Source organism: Oncorhynchus keta, chromosome 8 (genome assembly GCF_023373465.1).
Source record: "Oncorhynchus keta strain PuntledgeMale-10-30-2019 chromosome 8, Oket_V2, whole genome shotgun sequence".
In the NCBI taxonomy this organism is placed as follows: domain Eukaryota; kingdom Metazoa; phylum Chordata; class Actinopteri; order Salmoniformes; family Salmonidae; genus Oncorhynchus; species Oncorhynchus keta.
Window position 1 is genome coordinate 31,301,170 of NC_068428.1, and position 16,697 is coordinate 31,317,866.

Genomic DNA, 16,697 nt, shown 5'->3' on the forward strand with positions numbered 1-16,697 from the left:
ACTGTGTTTGTAGCTAAAAGGTCTAAAAAGGGAAAGATTTGAGAAAGGTTATGTGTTTACAAACTAAATATACACAACGTTTCCTCTAAAGGCTGATATCCCACCTTGGTAATGGAGGGAATTTTAAATGTTAGAGATGTGAATGTAACTACATCCAATGATGTAGTTGTACACAGAGGAATTCATATTAATGTCTATGTCTGCAACTGGTCCTTCTTTTAGTGGTTCTTTCAGCTCAGACCACTTCTGTTTTTCTGAGACTGAGCAGAGAGAGAGAGAGAAATATGTTCATTGGTTGTCTTTTGACCACAACATCTTACCACACCCTAAAATAACATAGCTGGTCATTTCACAACTTCAAAAGAAGTAGAAGAAAACAAAATCTTGACGTATTTGCATTTTGCAACAACACAAAGATACCGTGGAAACAGTGGCCTGTATTGTTTCTATGGGGATTGTCATAGAGACACTGTTTTGGGCGTTTTACTAGATGGTATTACCAGATGGTATACAGCTATGGATGGAAATACATTTCTCGTAGCAGGTTAGGAGAATGTACATATCAGGTAAGGAGAATTAGGATATGTTTGGGAAAGGGGTTAGGGTTATCTTAAATGATCTCCTAAGAAAAGTCACTTCTGTGCGTTGCTGTACTCTTTCTAGTTACAACCTGTTTTTGTCCCCATCAGAACCCCAAATATAAGATGTATTACTCTGCTGTTTGTAAACAAACAGGCTATATAGCCTCAAAACATGGTTAAAGTCCCACTGCAGTCAAACACGTTCATTCTGGTGCTTTATATATTTCCACACGATAAGGTTGACATAACAAGGCAGTAAATGAGTTAATAGACTAATAAGAAAGAGAGTTCCAAACCTCTCTGCCAATAACAGCCCATTTTTAGCTCTCTGTGTTGAACCATTTTCTAATGTGACCAACAGGCCTGAAACCCTGCTTCTTCTTCAATGCCAAATATCACTCCTCCATGTACACTTGGTAAGATGTTATAATATATTATAAAACCTTATTCACATGATTTGGATGGTCTACTTTAAATAACCAAAGTTGTCTTTCACAAATGTAAATTCTAGGGGTTTGTTTTCCTGAGGAGACGTTTTTCCTCAGGTCCAGAACACTAACTTCTTCCTCAGGATAAATTTGTAGCAGGCTGTTGGACTAGATTACCAGAACAAAATTAAAATGTTATATGATGTATATTGGTCTTCACCGCCCTCTAGTGCTGGGATCATCAACTAGATTCAGCCACGTCTCACAATTCTTTCTTGAGGGGATGGTCAGGGGATATAATTAAATATCATCTGTAGACTGCAAATTGACTGCAAGAAGCAGAAAATATTTGACTAAAACATAATAATTTCAAACCTTGATTACATTTATGTACGATTATACTTATCTCCTTAATATGTGTGGGAAGACTTTGGAACAGATTTCCAAAATTAAAACCACTTGGAGCTAATTGTCTGGTGTTTTTAAAGTATTTTATGTCCCAAACAATTCAAAAGGAAAATGTTTTTGTTTCTCAGAAAACGTGGGGGCCAAATAAAATCAGCCAAATTCAGCCCATGGGCCACCAGTTGGGGAACCCTAGTCTAGTGGCAGTTTTATGACACAATCTTTACATTCACATATTCTGATCTTCAGATGAGTGAACTGAAATGGAGTCAGGTTATAAACAATAATTTAACCTGTCTTGGGCAGGGGGCGGTATTTTCACATCCGGATGAAAAGCGTGCCCAAATTAAACCGCCTGCTACGCAGGGCCATAAGCTAGGACTTGCATATAATTAGTAGATTTTGATGGAAAACACTCAAAGGTTTCCAAAACTGTTAAAATAATGTCTGTGGGTATAACAGAACTGATATGACAGGCAAAAACCCAAGGAATATTCAACCAGGAAGTACTATTATTTTGAAAGGCTGTTTTTCCATTGAAAGCATATCCACCATACAAAGACTTAGGACCCAGTTCACAATCTCTATGGCTTCCTCTACACGTGACCAGTCTTTAGGCATTGTTTCAGGCTTTTGCTCTGAAAAATTAGGGAGATACACCTCTTTCAATGAGTGGACAGTGGACATTTCCAGACATGAACCAAGCATGTGATCGGGAGCGCCATTTCTTGTTTACCTTTTCTTTTGGCGAAGCTTTTGTCAAGTTTGCAGACGACACTACAGTGGTAGGCTTGATTACCAACAACGACGAGACTGCCTACAGGGAGGAGGTGAGGGCCCTCGGAGTGTGGTGTCAGGAAAATAACCTCACAGTCAACGTCAACAAAACGAAGGAGATGATTGTGGACTTCAGGAAACAGCAGAGGGAGCACCCCCCTATCCATATCGATGGGACAGTAGTGGACAGTAGTGGAGAGTAAGTTTTAAGTTTCTCGGCGTACACATCACAGACAAACTGAATTGGTCCACCCACACAGACAGCATCGTGAAGAAGGCGCAGCAGCGCCTTTTCAACCTCAGGAGGCTGAAGAAATTCGGCTTGTCACCAAAAACACAAACTTTTATCACCGCCTGGTACGGCAACTGTTCTGCCCACAACCGTAAGGCTCTCCAGAGGGTAGTGAGGTCTGCACAACGCATCACCGGAGGCAAACTACCTGCCCTCTAGGACACCTACACCACCCGATGTCACAGGAAGGCCATAAAGATCATCAAGGACAACAACCACCCGAGCCACTGCCTTGTTCAACCCGCTATCATTCAGAAGGCGAGGTCAGTACAGGTGCATCAAAGCTAGGACCGAGAGACTGAAAAACAGCTTCTATCTCAAGGCCATCAGACTGTTAAACAGCCACCACTAACATTGAGTGGCTGCTGCCAACACACTGACTCATATCCAGCCACTTAATAATGGGAATTGATGGAAATTGATGTAAAATATATCACTAGCCATTTTAAAAAATGCTACTTAATATAATGTTTACATACCCTACATTATCCATCTCATATGTATATGTATATACTGTACTCTATCATCTACTGCATCTTTATGTAATACGTGTATCACTAGCCACTTTAAACTCTGCCACTTTGTTTACATACCCTACACTACTCATCTCATATGTATATACTGTACTCGATACCATCTACTGCATCTTGCCTATGCCGTTCTGTACCATCACTCATTCATATATTTATGTATATATTCTTTATCCCTTTACACTTGTGTGTATAAGGTAGTGGTTTTGGAATTGTTAGGTTAGATTACTCGTTGGTTATTAATGCATTGTCGGAACTCAAAGCACAAGCATTTCGCTACACTCGCATTAACATCTGCTAGCCATGTGTATGTGACAAATATATTTGATTTAATTTTATTTTATTTGTCCGGTTGAAATATTGATTATTTATGACAAAAACAACCTGAGGAATGATTTTAAACATTGTTTGATATGTTTGTACTATCTTTTATTGTACTTTTTTGACTTTTCGTCTTGGTGTTGAGAGAGCGCATTGTGCCTTTGGATTTCTGAACTAAACGCACCAACAAAACGGAGGTATTTTGACATAAAGATTAACTTTATCGAACAAAAGACACATTTATTGTGTAACATAAAGGCCTGTGATTGCAATCTGATGAAGATCATCAAAGGTTAGTGATTAATTTAATCGCTATTTCTGACTTTTGTGAGCCCTCTCCTTGGCTGGAAAATGGCTGTATGGTTTTCTGTGACAAGGTGCTGACCTAACATAATCGTTTGGTGTGCTTTCGCCGTAAAGCCTATTTGAAATCGGACACTGTGGCTGGATTTACAAGAAGTTTCTTTAAAATGATGTATAATACTTGTATGGTTGAGAAATGTTAATTATGAGATTTCTGTTGTTTTGAATTAGGTGCCCTGCAATTTCACTGACTGTTGTCGAGGTGGGACGCTAGAGAGGTTAATTTTATTTTTTATTTCACCTTTTATTTAACCAGGTAGGCTATTAATTAATAGTTGTATTCTCATTGTTTAGTATATTTTTAAACTCCTTCATTTTCTTGCTGTCACGAAATCCTCCAAAGTCGGTCCCTATCCTTGTTCGGGCGGCGTTCGGCGGTCAACGTCACCGGCATTCTAGCTACTGCCGATCCAGCACTTCCCAGGAGTCACGTGTATCCTCTGTCACAGGAGGAGACGGTGGCTATGGAAACATATGTCTCTGAATCCCTGGGGCAGGGATACATTCGGCCCTCCACTTCTCCTGCCTCCTTTTTTGTGAAGAAGAGGGATGGGAGTCTGCGCCCATGTATTGACTATCGAGGGATACATCAGATCACTGTGAGGTATACCTACCCACTGCCTCTCATTGCCAGTGTGATCGAGTCAATGCACGGGGAGCGCTTCTTCACAAAGTTGGATCTTTGGAGCGTTTACAACCTGGTGCATATCCTTGAGGGGGACGAGTGGAAGACGGCATTTAGTACCACCTCAGGGCAGTACCTCGTCATGCCGTACGGGTTGATGAATGCTCCATCAGTCTTCGAGGCATTTGTTGACGAGTTTTTCCGGGACCTGCACGGGGCAGCGTGTAGTAGTGTATATTGACGACATTCTGATATACTCCGCTACATGCTCCGAGCATGTGTCCCTGTTGTGCAAGGTGCTTGGTCGACTGTTGGAGGATGACATGTACGTCAAGGCTGAGAAATGTCTGTTCTTCCAACAGTCCGTCTCCTTCCTAGGGCACCGCACTTCCACGTCAGGGGTGGAGATGGAGCGTGACTGCATTTCAGCAGTGCGTAATTGGCCGACTCCCACCAAGGTAAAGGAAGTGCAGTAGATTCTGGGGTTTGCCAACTACTACCGGCGGTTTATCCGGGCGTTTAGTCAGGTAGCAGCTCCCATTACCTCACTGCTGAAGAGAGGACCGGTGCGGCTGCAGTGGTCGGATGAGGCGGACAGGGCTTTAGGTCACCTGAAGGCTCTGTTTACCTCGGCTCATCCGGATCCCTCTTTGGCGTTCATAGTTGAGGTGGACGCGTCCGAGGCTGGGATAGGAGCCATGCTCTCTCAGCGCTCGGGTACGCCACCAAAGCTTCGCCCCTGTGCCATCTTTTCGAAGAAGCTCAGCACGGCGGGGCGAACTAGGATGTGGGGGACCAAGAGCTGTTGGCTGTTGTCAAGGCTCTGAAGGCGTGGAGACATTGGCTTGGGGGGCTGAACACCCTTTTCTCATCTGGACTGACAACCGCAATCTGGAGTACATCCGGGCGGCGAGGAGACCGAACCCTCGCCAGGCAAGGTGGGCTATGTTCTTTACCCGTTTTGTTTTCAACCTTTCACACTCACCCTGTTTGACACAGAGGAGCGGTCCATGGATCACAATCCCATACTTCCGGCCTCTTGCCTGGTGGCACTGGTGGTGTGGGAGCTGGATGCGGACACCGAGCGGGCGTTGCGCACAGAGCCCACTCCCCCCCAGTGTCCAGCTGGGTGCCTGTACATTCCATCTACTGTCCGCGACCATTTGATCTATTGGGCCCATACGTCACCCTACTCTGGTCATCGTGGCATCGGGAGGACGGTACGTTGCCTTTGTGGCCCACCTTGGCCAAGGACGTGAGGGTTTATTTTTTCCTCCTACTCGGTGTGTGCCCAGTGCAAGGCTCCCAGGAACCTGCCCAGAGGGAAATTACAACCCCTACCTGTTCCACAACGGCCGTGGTCACACCTGTCGTTGGACTACCTGACAGATCTTCCTCCCTCACAGGGAAACACCACGATCCTGGTCGTTGTGGATCGGTTTTCTAAGTCCTGCCATCTCCTCCCTTTGCCCGGTCTCCCTACGGCCCTACAGACTGCGGAGGACCTGTTCACTCATGTCCTCCGGCACTACAGGGTGCCTGAGGACATAGTCTCTGATTGAGGTACCCAGTTCACGTCCAGGGTCTGGAGAGCATTCGTGGAATGGCTGGGGGTCTCGGTCTGCCTCAACTCAGGTTTTCACCCCGAGAGTAACGGGCAGGTGGAGAGTGTCATCCAGGATGTGGGTAGGTTTTTGAGGTCATATTGCCAGGACCGGCCAGGAGAGTGGGCGGCGTTCATCCCCTGGGCAGAGATGGCCCAAAACTCACTCCGCCACTCCTGCACTAACCCCTGTCCTTTCTAGTGCGTACTGGGGTATCAGCCGGTTCTGGCACTGTGGCATCAGATTCAGATCAAAGCTCCTGCGGTAGACGAGTGGTTCAAATGCTCTGAGGAGACCTGGGACGCCGTCCATGTGCACCTACAACGGGCCGTGAGGCGGCAAAAAGAGGGCGCTGACCGCCACCGCAGCGAGGCCCGTTGTTCGCACCGGGGGACCGGGTCTGGCTCTCTACCCGAAACCTGCCCCTCCGCCTGCCGGAAGCTGGGTCCGCGGTTAGTGGGGCATTTAAAGTCCCGAGGACACTGAATGAGGTATGTTACAGATTACAGCCTCCCCCAGATTATCGTATTAACCCCTCGTTCCATGTGTCTCTCCTCGGGCCGGTGGTGGCTGCTCCACTCCAGGAAGCTGATGTGCGGGAGGTTCCTCCACCCCCTCTGGACATTGAGGGGGCCCCGGTGTATGCTGTTCGAGCTATCCTGTACTCGAGGCGTTGGGCGAGGGGCCTTCAGTACCTCGTGGAGTGGGAGGGGTACGGTCCAAAGGAGAGAAGCCGGTGGAGGACGTTCTGGACCCTTCGTTGCTGCGGGATGTCCACCGTCTCCATCCGGATCAACCTGCGCCTCGCCCTCCGGGTCATCCCCGAGGTCGGTGTCGGCACGCTGCTGGAGCCGCGCGTCGGGGGGGTACTTTCAGTCCCTCTCCTTGTCCAGGCGGCCTTCGGTGGTCGACGTCACCGGATTTCTAGCTACTGACAATCTACTTTTCATTTTCCATTTGTTTTGTCCTTGTTTCACACACCTGTTGTGAATCCCACAATCACTTGTTCATTATTTAACCCTCTGTTACCCACATGGTTTTTGTGAGTGATTGTTTATTGTATCTTTCGGTCCATCTGTGTGTGCTCAAGATGTTACTTTGTATATTTGTCTTTTGAGTCAAGTACGTTTTCTTACTCGTATCTGCTGTCCTGCGACTGACTCTCTCACCAGCTACACACAGGACTCATTACATTTGCATGAAGTAGTGATGAAGATATCAATTCAACAAAGGTTGATGTCTATGACACGTCTTTTCTTTTTCTGTCTTCTGTGAATGAAGTTCATTGGTTTTGTTTAAACCAATGAGACGTATAAGAAGCACAATGCTTTTTCTAACCATTTTAATATATTTCTGTAACAATTTTTCCATAAACAAATACAAATACTATGTTAACTCATTGCCCATTACAGATGTGTTTCTTCTGTACACTTCCACAATGTATGGTGAAGCATGAGTGCACTGACCTAATTTAATTTCTTACAACACTGTTCTTCCCACAATGAAAATAAAAGGACTGTAGCTGATAGCTTCTTTCCAAATGACGTCACACACTCCCTTTATCAGTTTTAGCTGCAGCTGAGTTTCTCTCCAGGTACGGTGGCGTGTGACAGTAACCAAGTCCCTGCGAGGTTGAGGTTGGTGGATCAAGTGAGCTGAGGAGCTCTGGGCTCTTGTGCGTTACGGTAAACAGGTGTACTCACTTAGTTTGGTATCGATATGATTCTACTGGGGGAGCCCGGGACCAACAGGTCGACTAAGGAGAGGTGCGCTGGCCCAGGTCGGAAACTAAGCAGGCCAAAGCTCTGGTACCTCCAGTAGTGGGATAGCGCCTGTGAATAGAGGCTGCAGTGCAGCCTTGGAAAAAATCTAAACATAATATTTTTATAAAAATGGCATGGGTTTTGGGTACAACATGTTTAACAGACCATGAACAATCGGATAAATTAACCAGATTTGCAAAGAGAAAATACAGATTATATTCTTCTGAGGATGGAGAATGATATTGACTCCTAAGGAGGAAATGAGTGAATAACATTGTGCAACAGGACCCGTTGAGAGCAAAATAATCTCATAAGGTAAAATACAGTTGTGTTCATGATTAAACACAGGATCATAGCCATGTGTTTCCATGGCAACGATGTCATAACGAAACCTCAAATGTCATACAGTGCTTTCAGAAAGTATTCAGACCCCTAGACCTTTTCCACATTTGTTTTTACATTACAGCCTAAATTTCTAAAATGGATTAAAAAAATAAATCCTAAGCAACTTAGACACAATACCCCATAATGACAATGTGAAAACAGGTTTTTAGACATTATTGCAAATGTATTAAATGTAACCTTTTTGGTTACTACATGATTCCATGTGTTATTTCATAATTTGAATGTCTTCACTATTATTCTACAATGTAGAAAATAGTAAAAATAAAGAAAAACCCTTGACTGAGTAGGTGTGTCCAAACTTTTGACTGGTACGGATTATTTCCACTGCTTCAGATGTGATTAACTATATATATATATATATGATAATGAAATGTCATTCAGAGTTCATGAGCAGTCTGATGGATGGATCGATAGTAAGACTTAGTGGTTTACTGTATATTCCATCGTATTATTACTGAAATATCAAACCGTAATTACACATGGAGTTTAAAAAAAAATATTTTTCGAATAGTTATTTATTGGTCCACAAAATTCGCATCCTTCATTCTCATGCATTTTTTTCTTGTCTTCTGCATTCCCTTATAGAATACAGAATCATCAAGACAATTGGGGAGGGGACATTTGCAGTTGTCTTAAGGACCAAATGTCTAAAGGATGGAAAGTACTATGTCTTTAAGACCGTAAAACAGCCTCTAGAAAGGTAATTCAACTCACAGACCAGCAGAGATATGCACCTTTTAATACAGTCATTAACCTGTCTGGTACAAGTGGGACGCTAGTGTCTCACCTCGACAACAGCCAATGAAATTGCACAGCGCCAAATTGGAAACAACAGAAATCCCATAATTAAAATTCCATTTTAAATATAAACTTCTTGTAAATCCAGCCACAGTGTCCGATTTCAAATAGGCTTTACGGCGAAAGCACAATTTGCAATTATGTTAGGTCAGCTCCTAGCCACAGAAACCCATACAGCCATTTTCCAACCAAGGAGAGTGTCACAAAAGTCAGAAATAGCATTAAAATTAACCACTTACCTTTGATGATATTCACCTGGTGGCACTCCCAGGTCTCCATGTTAGACAATAAATGTTCATTTTGTTCGATAATGTCCCTCTTTATGACCAAAAACATAAATTTTGTTTGCTCGTTTTGTCCAGTAATCCGAATAGGCGCGTGCACTAATTCCAGAATAAAAGTTTTTAAAAAGTACATTAAAAGTTAGTAGAAACATGCCAAACAATGTTTAAAATAATTTTTGCGGTTGTTTTTGTCATAAATAATGAATAATATTTCAACCGGACAAAAGCTTCGTCAATAGGAAAGGAGAAACAAGAAAGGTGCATTCACGATCAGGAGCATGGATGATGAATGGAAATTTCCACTGGCCACTGATTGAAAGTGCTGTATCTCCCTCATTTTTCAGAGTAAAAGCCTGAATCAATGCCTAAAGACTGGTCACATGTTGAGGAAGCCACAGAGCTCATGAACTGGGTCCTAAGTCTTTGTATGGTGGATAGGCTTTCAATGGAAAAACAGCCTTTCAAAATAATAGTACTTCCTGGTTGGATTTTCCTTGGGTTTTCGCCTGCCCTATCAGTTCTGTTATACTCACAGACATTATTTTAACTTTAGAGTGTTTTCTATGCAAATCTACTAATTATATGCAAGTCCTATCTTCTAGGCCTGAGTAGCAGGCAGTTTAATTTGGGCACGCTTTTCATCCAAAATTCCGAATGCTGCCCCCTACCCTAGTGAAGTTAATACACACAACTTTATTTGACATGGTGATACATAAAACGCTACATTTCTGGAGTGTATATAGCAGGACAGGGTAGATTATTCTTAGTGACTGTGTTGTGTTCCATTGTGTTGTGGTGTGTTGTGGTTCGACTCTGAGCATGTTTGTAAACTGAAGGAGGTATAGGCCATGAGGAGAAATACAGGAGACAGAGGAAACACAGGAGAGAGAGGGGAGAGAGGATAGATAGAGGATAGACAGGGTAGAGAGAGGGGAGAGAGGGGGTAGAGAGGAGCGAGAGGGGAGTGAGATGAGAGTGGGGTGAGAAAGAGAGAGGAGACAGAGGGGAAAGAGGGGAGAGAGTAGAGAGAGGAGCGAGAGGGGATAGAGCAGAGAGAGAGAGGGAATAGAGGGGAGAGAGAGGGGAGAGGGGAAAGAGGAGAGTGAGGAGAGGAGAGGGGAAAGACAAGAGAAAGGAGTGGGAGGGGAGAGGCGAGAAGAGAAAGAGGAGAGAGAGAGAGAGAGAGAGAGAGAGAGAGAGAGAGAGAGAGAGAGAGAGAGAGAGAGAGAACCAGCGCTATGGATCACCTTAGGCATGGCAGTCACACACACACACACACACACGCACACACACACACACAAACCCCTGCGTCGTACTCATAGATGCTAATCTAGCACTGTAGAACAATACTCAGACTGAGTGTAGCTGTTCCCCCAGTAGCCAGGGCCTGTCCCTACCTCACGCCCTCCTTCTGCACTGCCAGGATCCACCGTGAACGCCTCCCTGCCATCGTATCCAGGACCTGCCACTCACCATGACAGAAGCAGGTCAGTGGTCAAAAACAGGCTCCATCCCAGAACTCGTTCCTCCCTGACCTCCCTTTCTTGAAGCTGCTTTTTATTGGATTTTGAGTTCATGTACAGAAACAGACAGAAGTCCAATATAGACAAAGTGCAGATACGTTATGTTTGAATCATGTTCTTATGCCTATCATTGTCTGTAATGTTCACTGTTTTTACAATGTGGAGTTACATTTTAGGTGAGGTGACGTAAAAGCATGTTTCCATCTCTGTATGGGCAGCGGTTATATTCTACCCTACTCTGATAAAGATAATTATAGGTTCTGTCTTCTTGTCCCTCCAGCCCAGAGAGGAGTCCCATCACCAGACCTTGGAGAGCTGTACCATGCCCCCACTGGGTAGTACCAGTGATTTGGTGTTGTTCCTATTTGTTTAGTACAATGTTTGATGATGCACTGTCCATATATTTAAGCAGATTGTTCTACCTGTTTGTGTATAACATCACATGTTATGTACGTTTCTGCATATGTACCAATATGTTCTAAACCTGTTAAGAACTGGACATCCAATCACGTTCCTGCTTATGGAAGCAGCACATAACTGTGAATGTTGCTAAAAGGTCTTAAAAATGATAGATTTGAGAATTGTTATGTGTTTACAAATGAAAGGTTCCATCTTATATCAAACCATTTCCTCTAAAGGCTGATATCCCACCTTGGTAATGGAGGGAATTTCAATTGTTAGAGATGTGAATGTAACTGCAACCAATGATGTAGCTATATAAACAGAAGAATGAATAGGTATGTATATGTCTGCAACTGGTCCTTCTTTCAGTGGTTCTTTCAGCGCAGACCACTTCTGTTTTTCTGAGACTGAGCAGAGAGATAGAAAAAGAGGTCCTCACACCTCATTCTTAAAAATAACACAGCTAGTAATTTCATGCATTCAAAATAATACAAAACAATATTGAGATGCATTTGCATTTTGCAACTGAAAATATCATAAGAGTAAATATATACAAATATATATACAAATATATATATATATATATATATATATATATATATATATATATATAAAAATACGTAACAGTAAAATTGAAATAGCTCCTTGTCTTTCACAGTCTCAGCCTATCCACAACAGTGACAGATCTAAAGCCTGATAGAACAGTGACAGTCAGGTGGTGTCTATTCACTTTTGATGTAAAGTGTAACTCACACATCATTAGTGGTGTTACACTGAGCTGGTGGATGAGACAAGTACTGATCTGCAGGGAGACTCCAGATACCAGGTCACACAACGTTCTCCCTGTGACTTCACTCTGTGACAATCCAGAGGGAGAACAACAACAGGAAGTGGAAACGTCACCTGACTGAAGGAGGAAAAGTGAAGACCTTCATTGACTTCACCTCCATGTTCTCAGGAAGGTATGTAGTATTCTTGTTATAATCCTACGTTATAATTTGTAAATAAAGTTAACAAGATCTGTAATGACATTAAAGTGAATGTCAAACCTGATCCTTTCTCCTGATATCAGTGATTAGTGAACAAGCATACTGCTCTCTACTGTATGTGTCTGATGAGTTATTTAAAAATTAACTTAGAGAATATTCTTCTCCTAGTATCAGTCTACTCTTAGAATATGGCTACATTTCATTAAACAAAAATGTCTTCCTTTCCTTCTTCCCTTATTCACTCCCCTTCATAGATCTGACAGGTGGTCGTAAGGAGTTGTTCCATGTAGTTTTCAGCCATATTTCACATTTCCAATCCTACCAGAGTTAAAGAGGGCAAAAGAGAGGGAACATTCACATCCCACAGGAATGAAACACAGCCTTTACCTTTGTTGGAATTTCAAATGCTATCAGCAGTAAACTGGTGATTTTATCATGGGTGGCTGAGGTGTAAAACTGTGCTTAATTTCTACCACAATCCCTGACTTCTGACCCCTGGTTTAACCCGACAGTACCCCATGCCAGAGAGCAGGATCCACAACTACATGTATCAGCTCTGCAAGTCTCTGGACCACATACACAAGTAATCACAGATGAGCATTATTAGGAGAGCAGACTCCCTTCTGATGTGTGTGTGTCAAGGTCAAGGGTCATTTCAGTTAAGTTTATTGACATGTAACTTCTCTCCCCACAGTCATGGTCTCTTCCACCGGGACATCAAACCAGAGAACATTCTGATTAAGGTGAGACATTCCCATAGACAGAGATGTATTGAGATTGGAGGAGAACTCTACGGAACCTACCATGATGGCACTAAGAATGCCATGACAAACACTCACAGTTACATTGTTACTATACTTTGTATTCAGTCACTGTTTTATGAAATTGGATGCTCAGTAAAATGTTTCTTTATCATTTAAAAGCCACACATTCCAGCCTTCATCAGCAAGCTTCATACAGTACTTGGTGGTAGGACAGTATAACACACACACACAGTAGTAGTATTCTGTGTCTTCTCCCCTAAACAGAAGGACACTCTGAAGCTGGGGGACTTTGGCTCATATTAGAGTGTTTACTCCCGCCCTACAGAGTAAATCTCTACACGTTGGTACAGAACCCCAGAGTGCCTCGTAACGGACAGACACTACTCTCACAAGTATTCATTAATCAGGTAGCCTCCAGGGGTGTGACTTGTACAAGATCATAAGGAACCAAACCAATCACATTATACTCTGACCGACGTACCAGTGAGTTTCAACACTAGGTGGTGCCATGTAGCTAGTTAAAGGGAAGTGGGATCCTCTTCTTGTCCTAAACCTAGTCCCTACTTGTTTAGTGGAAGTGTGTGCATCCCAATAATATCTCCTTTCTCCTGAAGAGTGCACTCGCTCACTACTTCCCACAAATCTAAAATCATTGGACTGGTAGGAGTTTCCACCACCATATTCTTTTTTAAATCAGAGAAGGGAAGTGAACAAGTGCACTTTGGGAGAAAGGAGAGACCATTGGGACATCACTTGTGTAACCCCGCCTCCACCCTCTGTTTGATTATGCGAAACCCTCCACCTCTTCCTGTCTCTTGCAGCCTCTGGCCTCTCTTTCATGGGTCAAACGAGCTGGACCAGGGCTCATGATGCCCCTGGAACACCCAAAGTAGCTGTCCTCTGCAAATTCAAGCTGTGAGCAGAGACCTCTTATCATGACTGCTACTTTGTTATTGATAGAAGTCACTGCTTGAACAAAGCCTAACGTTGACATATTCTGTCAGTTTCTGGAAAAGGGGTCTATTTCCCTTTCAGCCAGGTCTCATACCATGCCCTTCAACTTTCATCAGAGAACAACCGTGGGACATGTCTATGTCCCTATTCCCTATGTAGTGCACTACTTTTGACCAGGGCCAATAGAGCTCTATACTATATAGGGAATAGGGTTTCATTTGGGATGCACAGCAAGACAGGTTTACAGATATATATTTTACCATCTCCCCTTTTCAGAGAACTATATTTTACTATCCACCTACAGTATAGGCCTGTATATAGGTGGCAGGGTAGCCTAGTGGTTAGAGCGTTGAACTAGTAACCGAAAGGTTGCAAGTTCAAATCCCGAAGCTGACAAGATACAAATCTGTTGTTCTGCCCCTGAACAGGCAGTTAACCCACTGTTCCTAGGCCGTCATTGAAATTAAGAATTAGTTCTTAACTGACTTGCCTAGTTAAAGGTTCAAATGTTACAGTACAAAGTGCTGTCCTCTTCATGTCCACACAGTCTCCCTTCACCCATCTTCTAATTATTCTCCATCCATATTTTTATAGGATCAATGTGGCGAGCTGATTGAAAAGCAAAGCTATCCATGTTACTAGGCCCACAGTTGAACTTGGGACATATTAAGGCAGTGTGATGTGGTGACTCATGTAAAGTGTGTGTGTGTTTTGCCATGGCAAGCTGCCAGACAGAGTCAGCAGGATCCTGAAGAGAGAGGGTGCTGGGGACCACCCTAGGCATGGCAGACTGGTGACCCCTCACAGACACATGTAAACCCATGTGGCACTTAAAGATGCTAATCTAGAACTGTGGTACACTGTAGCCTACCGTACACCGACATCAACAATACTTCCCCTTAGACACCCTCTCTACTTGTATAAACCTTGCTGTCAGTCTCCAACATTTGCAACATGGTTTCAATATTCAAATTCGATCTCCAGCTGTCCGATAGTAATGACTAGCTCCTCAGAACAAGTGTCCTGACGAGAGAGCACATTTCTATGCCAGGTGAAATCGCACCTCATCTCATTGTTATGGATGTGTCCAAATTAACTTCACTAGAAAACAGCTTAAACAAAGGCAAATGAGGCTACTGTTGTTATTCTGTCTGCACTGTTTGACGTGACGTAGTTGGCTAGCATTAAGCAAGGGGTAATAACGTTACCAACCAGTTGGGCAATGGAACATTTAGAACCAACGACTGGGTCGCGTCCATAGATACAGAACAAAAAGACTTAATGACTGGGTCACATCAGTAGCAACATCACTTCAGTAGCAACCTTAGATTTGTGTCAGGACTATATCTTGTGAAAGGATGAAATAGCATGAATACTTTTATGAAATGATGTCAATCATTATTTGAATATGTTCGTAATCTATTGTATAAAAGTGGTTTGCCCTGACAACACCTGTGCCAATACATACTCCAAATACAGGCTTCCCTGGCATTATCACTTAAATATTGTACTTGTTAGTTGATTTCACAGGCATATTTCAATCTCTGGTTGGACAAAAGTTATATTTATCCTATTCTGATAAATATGATTATAGATGCCGTCTTGTCCCTCTAGCCCAGAGGAGTCACATCACCAGGCCTTGGACAGCTGTACCCCCGGATAGGACCAGTGGAGACCCAAAACACTGACTGCCTCACTACTCCCAGCCCCATAATACTGGTGTGGGAGGTAAAGTCACAATTTGGTGGTTTAATACAGGTTCCAAGAAACCCTCCATTCGGCTCTTTTACAGCCACAGCTGAACAGTTGGTCCAACAGACTTGTGTTAAGCCTCAAGACTGATTTCATTTGAATTAACTGCTAGGTCTCATGTGCCCATACAATACTACTAAAACAAACAGTGCTGAAGATAAACTCATGAGAAACATTTAGAGGAAAGTCCTCTGGTGACTGACTGTCCATTCAGCCCACTAGTGAAAGACTGGAGGTCAGAGACAACAAGGTCTGTCAAAGCTGTTTAATAAGAGTCACACAGTGGGGGAAAAACCCTCCCACTGTTAGACCTTGGAGAATCCTTCCACTGCCTACCTGGGTGAATCACATCCTCCCTATTTAGGGAGGTGAAACTGTCAGGGGAGAACTTCCCGGAAGCTTCGTAGCGCTACGATCATGCTTATAGAAGTCCATTGTCAGCAATGGTTGGAAGATGACCTTAGAGCTACAAAGCTTTAAGCAATGCAATGAATAGACCATTTTCACCGAATACATTTCGATGTGAACGTTTCACTCCCGAGCTAGCCCCAGCACTCATACCACCAAGTATTGATGTTCAAGAAGTGTCAGTTGTCTGGATCACATAACTCCTGTACCGCCATAGTCCACACAACCATAACACCAGTTCAGTCATATTTGTTATATACTAGGAAGGTAAGTAAATTGACACATTTAGAGTACTGGTGCCTATTAATGGGTGAGAGACCTGTCAGCAGTAGTCTTCCATGTTTTACCAGAGCTCTGAGTGATGGCTGAATTAGACAGCTCCTATCTTAGCCTATGGCCCGGTCCTAAATCAACCTCTAGCACCTACGACCTGTGCCCTCGTGCAAATCTGAGAGGATCGGATAGGCATATAAGCAATATAGTGAAAATTGAATCAAGTGTTTCAGGGAAATGTGGTGCTATATCTACCTACATAATCCAGGTCTCCGCAAGGGCATAGGGTGCAGGGGTGGTTTTGAGAGTGGACATATCTGCCTACATAGTGGTCTGCAGCAACAGGCTAGCTTTCAGCACTACCTATTAGATAGAGGTTTCCATGGAGACAAACATATCATTAAGAAAAATACACCTGAATTCAATTTATGTACAACAGAAAAGCAAAAACAACCT

At 43.4% G+C, this 16,697-nt stretch overlaps 1 long non-coding RNA gene across 1 annotated transcript; it reads left to right on the top strand.

The window, feature by feature from the left end:
- The first annotated feature begins 464 nt into the window (after nucleotides 1-464).
- LOC118387207 (uncharacterized) lies at nucleotides 465-11,421 on the top strand. Its single transcript, XR_004826373.2, has 4 exons — nucleotides 465-566; nucleotides 943-997; nucleotides 10,600-10,663; nucleotides 10,980-11,421. It is a non-coding gene; the product is annotated as an uncharacterized LOC118387207 (long non-coding RNA).
- The last annotated feature ends 5,276 nt before the right edge of the window (nucleotides 11,422-16,697 follow it).